Source organism: Amblyomma maculatum, chromosome 10, assembly GCF_055883805.1.
Source record: "Amblyomma maculatum isolate TAMU_Amacu chromosome 10, ASM5588380v1, whole genome shotgun sequence".
NCBI lineage: Eukaryota > Metazoa > Arthropoda > Arachnida > Ixodida > Ixodidae > Amblyomma > Amblyomma maculatum.
Window position 1 is genome coordinate 36,956,694 of NC_139353.1, and position 8,665 is coordinate 36,965,358.

The 8,665-nt window shown below is 46.6% G+C and overlaps 1 non-coding gene across 1 annotated transcript; it reads right to left on the bottom strand.

The window, feature by feature from the left end:
* Positions 1-2,884: 2,884 nt before the first annotated feature.
* Positions 2,885-2,957, bottom strand: TRNAF-GAA (transfer RNA phenylalanine (anticodon GAA)). Its single transcript has one exon. It is a non-coding gene; the product is annotated as a tRNA-Phe (tRNA).
* Positions 2,958-8,665: the final 5,708 nt, after the last annotated feature.

An 8,665-nucleotide genomic window follows, 5' to 3' on the forward strand; every position in this document is an offset into this window, starting at 1 on the left:
TTTCTTTTTTTTATTTTGCACCAGTTACTCTGCGCCTGCCAGCTGCGTAAGCGTGTTGGTTTACGACTGGTTTTATCACATTCTTCGCAGCCTCATCCCACAGAGTGTCTCGCGCCACCAAGACCGTGGGGCTCCGCGAAAGGTTGGTGGCACTTATTTGTGCATATCGAGTGCTCTGTTAGCGAGAAACGGTAGCCATCCTGAACAAGGCATTATTTCGGCCGCAAGAGCGACTCCACTTCTCCATAGAGCTAAAGAAAAATGCCCGGAGGCAGTCTAGGCCTACACCTCCAAATGATTTTGCTGGGCAGAATTTTTAAGCATGATAAGCTTTTAGCTCCCGTTGTCAACGGCCTTGTGGTGACGTGTAGCCAAAACCAAGAGCCAACATCTGAGCACTGAAACGTGAAAATCCGCGTAGTGAGCAAAATTTAACGAGGCGAGTTTTGCACAACGGCTTCCCCACCGTCCCTAAGTATGGTGCCATGGTCCCACATACTCACTCCCTGCATGGTGTACACCTCAAACTACTGCAGGAATTAGCGCATGTGCCTTAGAAGTCTCCATGCTGCGCTGTTTCATAATGCAAAGTTGAAAAGGCGCAAAACTATCCACTTCTTGGTGGAGTCCTCAAACTCTTCTTCATAGGAGTCACGTTCTGAAGCAGAAATGGGACGCCAATAAGCGCGGTGCGCTTTTAAGTCATGGCTGCTGTCACTGCGCACAGCAGATTAGCACTGCGCGTTCATGACGCCGCCATAAGCACGAATGCACAACCAGGCCTGAAGGGTGTGTGCATGGAATACGTGTTTCCAACGACGTTTCTGAGTTTCGGCCCGCCTCAGTACACCGGTGAATCGGCCAGCATTCATCTCCGTCCGTCTAAGGGACCTCCCCGTCAACACGTGCAAATGCGCTACGCCTGTAATAAAGCCATTTCATGCTTACATCTCTCAATTACGAAGAGGGGGGGGGGGGGGGGGCTGGTTATATACAAGGTTGACTTTTTTTTAAACCCAAGAATGTAAAAAGCAGTGTTTCTCATCTACGGTCAATGTTGATCAATCAAAAAGAATCACAGTGCGGAATCTACGTAGTTCAACAAAATTTTCAGCACTTAAAAAAACATATGCTGCAGTTTTATATATCTAAATTGGTTCGAGTTTTATGAATTGGATGAGGAAATATTTGGCTCTTATTATGCATCATTTTTCTGGTTTCAATAAGAGGTAAATCTCACTCAGAGCAAGATATGGAGTTTCCTTGCAGTGTAGTAGTTTTCTCAAAGTGCCTGAATAAGGCTGGTAAGTCGAACAAAGAGACATTCGTCTTTACAGCGAGCTATCACTTTTCTAGCACCAGTGGAGAGACCATGTTGATCATATGAACACACTAGAAAATGGCTGGTGACTGCAGATAGTGCGGTACCCTCGCCTCCAGCAAAGCGGTAATATGCTTGGTCTATTAACATCATTTCCTCTCCATTATGCTCCTGTTAACAAGCATACGGCGAATATAACTGTGACCTACAAATCTGGCCCGGTGCACCTCGAAAATTGGCACAGCCTGCTCCGAAATTTGATCTCGGCCGACTTGGACCGTAATCGATGTGCAACCTAATTTGAGTATATGGTGAACACAATGATGAACTTTAAATTTGACCAATTGAAATATTATAACCATACCCTACGTAAATTGTCTCAAGACCGAGAAAATAAAAATGGTTGTGGCTGAGCTCGGTTAAACCCGGTTATGCAAGTGAAAGCTTTGCCATGCTTGGTTATGCTGTATGTGTTCCTAAGCCAGATTAAACTCATACAGGCTTGAACCTAGTATACAGAGTGGAAGTTCGATTTAGCAGGGTCAGACACAGTTTGCAGTGGTTTAGTTCCGAGCAATTTGTCTGCGAACGGCAAGGAGACGCAGCTGAAGCACCGGTTCTAGCATGCGAATCCTACATGGTTGTCTTCGAACCTGAAGGGCACCACAGCCGGGTCTAGACGATACGAATGTTAAAGGGCATTTGGATGTCGCAGGAGGCGAGTCAGATGGCAGCTGTGGAAGGAATGGATATAGTCAGGGACTGGAAGGCTGTGTGGCATTGTGTCAGGCAATTTGCTGTATATTTGTGGAGATATGTACCGGTACCAATAAAATTTGGCATGTGTGTGAAGAGTAGCAGCCGGTATACGAAGTAGGAGAAGAACTGATCGAGTTCCACACGTGCGAAGTGGACAGCAGCATCTCCTCGCTCTGCATCTGAGATCAAATATAATTAGCACAGTCAGTAATACTGACCTGAAGAGGCTAACAAATATTTCGCCTTAAAATCGAGGCGATACAAAAGAAATTGTATTTGCATTCCTTGTTAGCATATATGTTGTCTGTCCGCGCATGACTTTGCTCGCCAGAACAATATTGCCGCTAGAACAGTGGTCGAAACATCACTTAATCGTTGATACTAAAGAAACACGATTTTGTTCATCGAGCGAATCTTAATATAGCTGTAGGAGTCTTCACTCATGCTTCATGTTGCGTTGTCTAATGCCACTCGGAGTAGTCACTGCTGAAACGATCCGGTGTCTGCTAGCACGGGACGCTCTTTTCAGTATTTCAGTACACTAAGCACAGCAAGGGACTTTAGTAGTCAGTATATAGAGTTTAATAATGATATAAACGATGAGTGCTATGGTACTATCAGAACGTGGTGGCAGTACAGATAAATGTACAACCGGCAATTTCCTGTTGAAAAAAATGAGAATAGAAAAGGCTTCACAGATCTGGGATGCCGACGCGCGAGTTTGTTAGAGCGGTCATATGACCAACCCGTGCTCTGATAGTCCTTTTGTGAGTGTTAAAATAAAAAGAAAACGTTTGTATTAAATGCCGAAACCCGGGATCGAACCAGGGACCTTTAGATCTTCAGTCTAACGCTCTCCCAACTGAGCTATTTCGGCCGAACGACAGTTCATTATTTATATATGGCCAGACTTCAACACACAGTTAACTACATTGCAGTTCGATCCGACGAAATATTGTAGAGCACTATACCGACGACTGTACTGAATCGTCCTATATCTTCAGGGGATTAATAAAGGAGAGAAAGTGGCCAAGTTCAAGAGCAACATTTACAGCCGTATGAAAGAAATGCGCAAGGGTTGAAATGAAGCCTCAGCTCCCAAGCCAAGCTAGTGTTTCGACGAGATGACTTGTTTTCGTCTGAGGCCATCTTCCTCTCATTTTACCCTGTTTACTAGCCTGGGTGATAATTAAGGCGCAACTCTTCAAACTGGTTTAGGGCAACTTTTTAAATAGACTCCAGATTAGCGGTTGACTTCAGCTAGAACTCAAATGGATGTCAACGCTCACCTCTCGGTGGCTGAATTTCGCGATTTGAGCAAAGACAGCAACGATGTTAAAATTTTTAAGAGAACCTAGACTGTATACTTTGCTTTCCCGTTTCATTTTCCGCGCGCCATTCATTGTAGCTGCTGCCGGCATAGAGTTAATAGCTGCCGGCTCCCGCTGCATCCTGATAGGCTTCGAAATACTTTCATTTCTCGGCCCCCTCGACAGATGGCAATGGAGTCGCGCACTTTCAGCGCTTTGATTTGGCTACCACGATAACAACGACGACTTCTTCATGAATACCGCTCCAAAGCGAATCGATTCAGAATGTATTTAGCTAAGACGCCGCATTTTACTATGAACATCAAGAGTTCAATAAGGCAGGTTAGTCCAGTCACAGCCGCTGGAGGCCGTTTTACCTAGTATGACCCTTATCCGCCTCCCCTCTTTTCTTCCTCTCAGTTCGCCTATCGTTATTCTCAGTCGGCTCCTCCAAATTTTTTTCTCTTCCTCTTTCTTCCAAATAACGGCTAGGGTACATTTCTGTGCCCACCCGATGCAAATGAAAAAGCCATCATCATCATTAGCTTAACATATGGCGGGAATGACAAATCGCGCTAGTCAGTTGTACAGCCACTGTAGTTGTACTGCGCATGTCGGAGTGAAAAAAAAGCCCGGTACCAATGGCGAATTTCCCGAGCTTGCAGAAACTGCCTTTCTGAATCAATATTGATGGTCGCTACAAAAGACAAACGTGAAAGGCTTACAAATGTATAGAGCTATTTCTGAGGCTATAGGGGCGATGACAGGGTTGTTTGACATTTTGCTGTTTTATACTTATATGAATAATATACAGGTCCGTGATTCTACTCGCAAAGTTTTAGTGCTTAGCGCGCGGTGCATATTACAAAAAAAAAAAAAAAAACGCGATAGAAATCGGATTTGGGAAGCTCCTCCCACCAAGAGCGACCGCCATTTTGAAATGCTGGAGTGACGTCACAGAGTATACATGGTGGTGCGTCGTCTGCAATGCGGGCTGCAATAGCAAAGGACACGTCTCTTTTATTTTTTTGGACGATTGACACAGTGGTCGTCTCTCATGCAGAAGTTTTTGATGAAGATGTTACCGCACGAAGAGTAAGGCATGCTTTCTTCAGCATAAGGCACGGTCTATAGGTTCCTTGCACGGTTATAGGTTCCTTAGCTTATCGACGCACTGATCTGACGCATATTACAAAGGCGATGAAGCCAGCAGGCCCAACGGTCGCCTATCGTCGTAGTGTGAAGTTCTGCGGCCCCGCGACGGCGATGAAACTGATCAGCGGACGGTTGTTCGATATGTTTGGTCGGATCGGAGGCCGAGCGAGAACTTGACACCCGATTAGTGAACGGCTTGAACAGCTGCGCTTTTCTCTAGCTTAATCGTGTTAGAAAAAGGAAAACAAGAAGCTATATATAGACATTATATGTTCTCCCTTATTGTCAGCAATGACCTCGGCCAGAAATATTAGTCGGCGCCGAACTGTCGGCCCGTTCAGCGACGAGTAGGCCTAGCTCGAGTACGCATGGGCTTGAGTCGAGTTTCGATGATTACGGAGCGCGCATTCACAAACTTCAGCGGTAGCATGTGGCCATCGAGTGTAGTTCTGGCAGTACACAAAGCGAGTGCACATTGAGCAGGAAGCGTCGATATGTGACCCGGCCTAGCGAGAGTAGCCGGCAGCTGTCGGCGCCGCTTGTGTGTATACCCGGCACAGGGGGCAGGGGAGTAGCATCCACGGCGCTTCTTGCAGCGCAGTTGTAGCTTGTGAAGAAATAAAGGTACTCCCGGTGCGAAAAGAAGCGGATAGTTTTGGTATTGCTAGCTCAGCTTGCATTTTATGCAGTGCGAACGAGCAGCATACATTGTCATATTTGCTAAAGCTATGTAAACAAACTAAAGCACTGCACGGGCCGTAGTTATCGGCCCGGCCTTCACCGATACAAACTCGGGTCCGGCCCGAGCCCGTGGAAACTATGACCAACCCGGACTGGCCCGGCCCACCAAGTTGGCAGGCCCGGTCGAGGCCCGAAAAACGAATTTACGAGTTAAACGCGCTTCAGATGCAGATGTTCTTGTTATTTTCTATTTCCAAAAAAGATGCACTCTTTTAAAAGCGTGGCTTGAAACTCTAATTCCTAGTTCTGGTGGCGTTGGTTATCATGTTTCTGAGTCCGAAGAAAGCACAGGGGATTGGATTCCATGGACGCGAATTTCCCGAACTTAATGATATCATAAGATGGTTTTAGTTCTGGTGCTGCTGGCTACAAATTTTAAAAGAATATGCAAAACAACTTCTGAGTTCAAAATCGGTTCGCTATGTGTCACTGATCACGTGATCAAAAAAGCCTGCGAAGCTGCTCTTCAGTCAGATAGATGTCTGCACGGTGGATTTCGGTGTGTATTTTTGGGGGGAAGGGGGCAGGGCTCTCAGAAGTCCTCGTTTTTATTGATTAATTTACTGAAAAATAAAGAAATTACAAAGGGCAAAAGCGCACCGAGTGCATCTAACATTCCAGTCACAGCCTCAGTTGGGGTCCGGTAAAAATTCTAATAATATAATGTATTCCTCACTTCAACGCGCCTATAGTTGTTGCGTAAGTACTCCGTTATTGTGATATGGGCTTCAATTAATCTGTGAGTCAGCAACAATTTTCAAAAAGCACAACCTCGTTGATTTAAGCTGTTAATGCGGTCTCCTGCAGCGAAAATATTAAATATGAAGCAGCTCAGTGTCACGCGATGAGCATGAACACGTACCAATTCTCATAAAACGTATTTAGACATCGCGGCTGATCAACAACAAAGCAGCATGCAGTACCTAAGAATACTCTGATCAAAGAGCAGTTATTCAGCTGTGGTAACTTGTAAGCGTAGAGGTTTCGTGCTCTGCGCATTCTTATGGCGCAGTTCTAATTAAAGCCTTCTGTGCACGTATACACATATGAAGATTTGTGTATGTCATGGTGTTGTCTTCGTAGGTACTATTTGTTGCGCTCATGAAATTTGATAGCCTATCACATGTTCAATGGTCGATTACTGCAGATGTCTCTTAAAATCGCTCGCGGATGAACTCCAACGCTGAATGTCGTGCAGTCTCCTGCAGAGCTATATTCAACTGGGACTGCCATCACCTGTTAACTACGTAAAAGGAAAGCAGCGGGTATTCGGTTAAACTAGCCGGTCATTCGCAGGCCCGAGCCCGGCCCATGCCCATCTTTTCACAGGCCCGCGCCCGCGCCCGGCCCGGGCTCGCCAATAAAGTGCTCTACCCGGCCCGGCCCGCGGGTTGGGCGCGGGCTTTAGGGTAAGCCCGAGCCCATGCAGTGCTCTAAAACAAACAATTGGCTAGGGGCGCAGTCGTAATCCACGAATCGGTGCATTCCGGCTGGAGTTTAGGATTCACACAGTCAATACTAAATGGTGTATGCTTACACTGAAGCACTCACGAGTCGTTTGCTGGAGAAGCACTAGAAACGCGCAAGGTGCGGGCCAGCAGTAGGTCGCAGTCGCGTGCGCGGCGGCAGGGAGCCGAGACGGAGACGGCGGCGACTGGGAGGTTCTTGTTCGGTGCGGGCATGCAGTGAAGTGCAGTCGCATCGCGTTGGGTTTTGCGATGACGGGACTGAAGCGGCGGCGGCGGCATATGCTTTCATGCGCTGGCCGCGGCCATACTGAACATAACTTTGCAAAAATGCTTTACCAGCCGAAAATAATAGCTAACGCGCACATAACATAAATGGCTAACAAGCGCACATAACAGCAAGTCAAGAGGTACTGCTTCGTTCAAAAGTTTTGTCGGCTCCTCTAATGTCAAGGTATGCTTGTCTGAGATTTACTGTTTGCTTTTGGACCAAAAGAGCGACAGCAATAGCTCATTAATCAGGAACATAACGCTAAACCTTCCCCACTTTCGCGGCGCATGTACACGGTGGAAGGAAACGTTGGACAAGTGGCTGCTTATATGCGGGAGCGCTTGTTGCTAAAACAACTCTCATAACGCAAGAATATGCGCCTGTATGCCTAAATTATACAGCAAGAGCCTGTCGATTTCGGTCTCTTCGGCAATCTCTAGACGACGCCTAAAACAAGTCCGAGGATCACCAAGGTCGCATATTATAGTGAAGGCTTCTCAAAGTAAAGAGAATATGTGAAAACATTTTTGGTAAAAAAACAACTCAGTGACCACCATCCACGGCGCGCATGCGATAGTGCAGCCGACACTGCGAATAGCAGACGACATGGGAATGACTTTGTGACGTCAGCTGCCGATGGTTGCCAGACCAAAAAGCTGATTCCGATATTAATAATAAAAATTATTTTAAAACTATCTACTCCACCGAATGCGCTCAAATTTCGAGGATTTATCATTCAACGCGTGAGGAGTGAAACCCAATAATCAGTGTATGCTGAAATGTTAGCTGTCATCGGACGGACTCGGTACATTCTTTCCCCCGGGCATGCCGGTTTTCAATGTTCGACGTATCCGACGTATCACGCGAGGCTTTCGCATAGGTTGAGTATCACGGGCACGACGGTTTGTTTCGTCGTAACAGAGCTAATCCAAATTGACACTACTGCACAAGTCTAAAGTCCACGACGGCTATAGCTTTTCCCCCGTGCCTGTCCACTGCCCGAAATGGGGCGATTGGTGTCCGATGTGCGTGTACTTCGAGTGTGCCAACAAATATTTTTATCACGTACGAATGCAGTTTGCGCTGATGCTGCGTGCGTAAGTAAAAATCAGCATGTATTTCTGTTATATACTGTTTTGCACTAGTCGTTGGGCAGCAGCCTTCAGCTGCAGATTTACTCCTGGCTTTTCCAAAGCAAACATGTGATTTTCCATCGTGTACCGAAGTCCGGCTTCACATGTTTTCCGCTCGTGTGAGACGACGGCTACTTGTCTAGTCCTTTCCTAAATACCCACAGAACATCGTTGCGGATCATTCGCGCTTCCGGTTTTCCGGTTGCACACTGGTGCATTGCGGCGCAGCGCGTCTTCACTTCGACAGGCTCGCCGGCCTGCTGGTCATCGCCACTGTACCAGCGTAGGCCTCTAGTAGATATGGCATACTTTTTGCCATGACTGTAAGGTAGAATGTAAAGGAAGGATTTATTGAGAAACATCCTATTCCCGTGCGTGCATGTAAATAAGAACTAGCATAGTGTTTCGTATGATGTTTTGCACGGCCAGCGCATGTTGTTTGTTGTTCTGGCGCTCGATCCTCAGATATTCGCGCGGGACCGAAGGCAGCGTAATGCTTGGTATAGCTC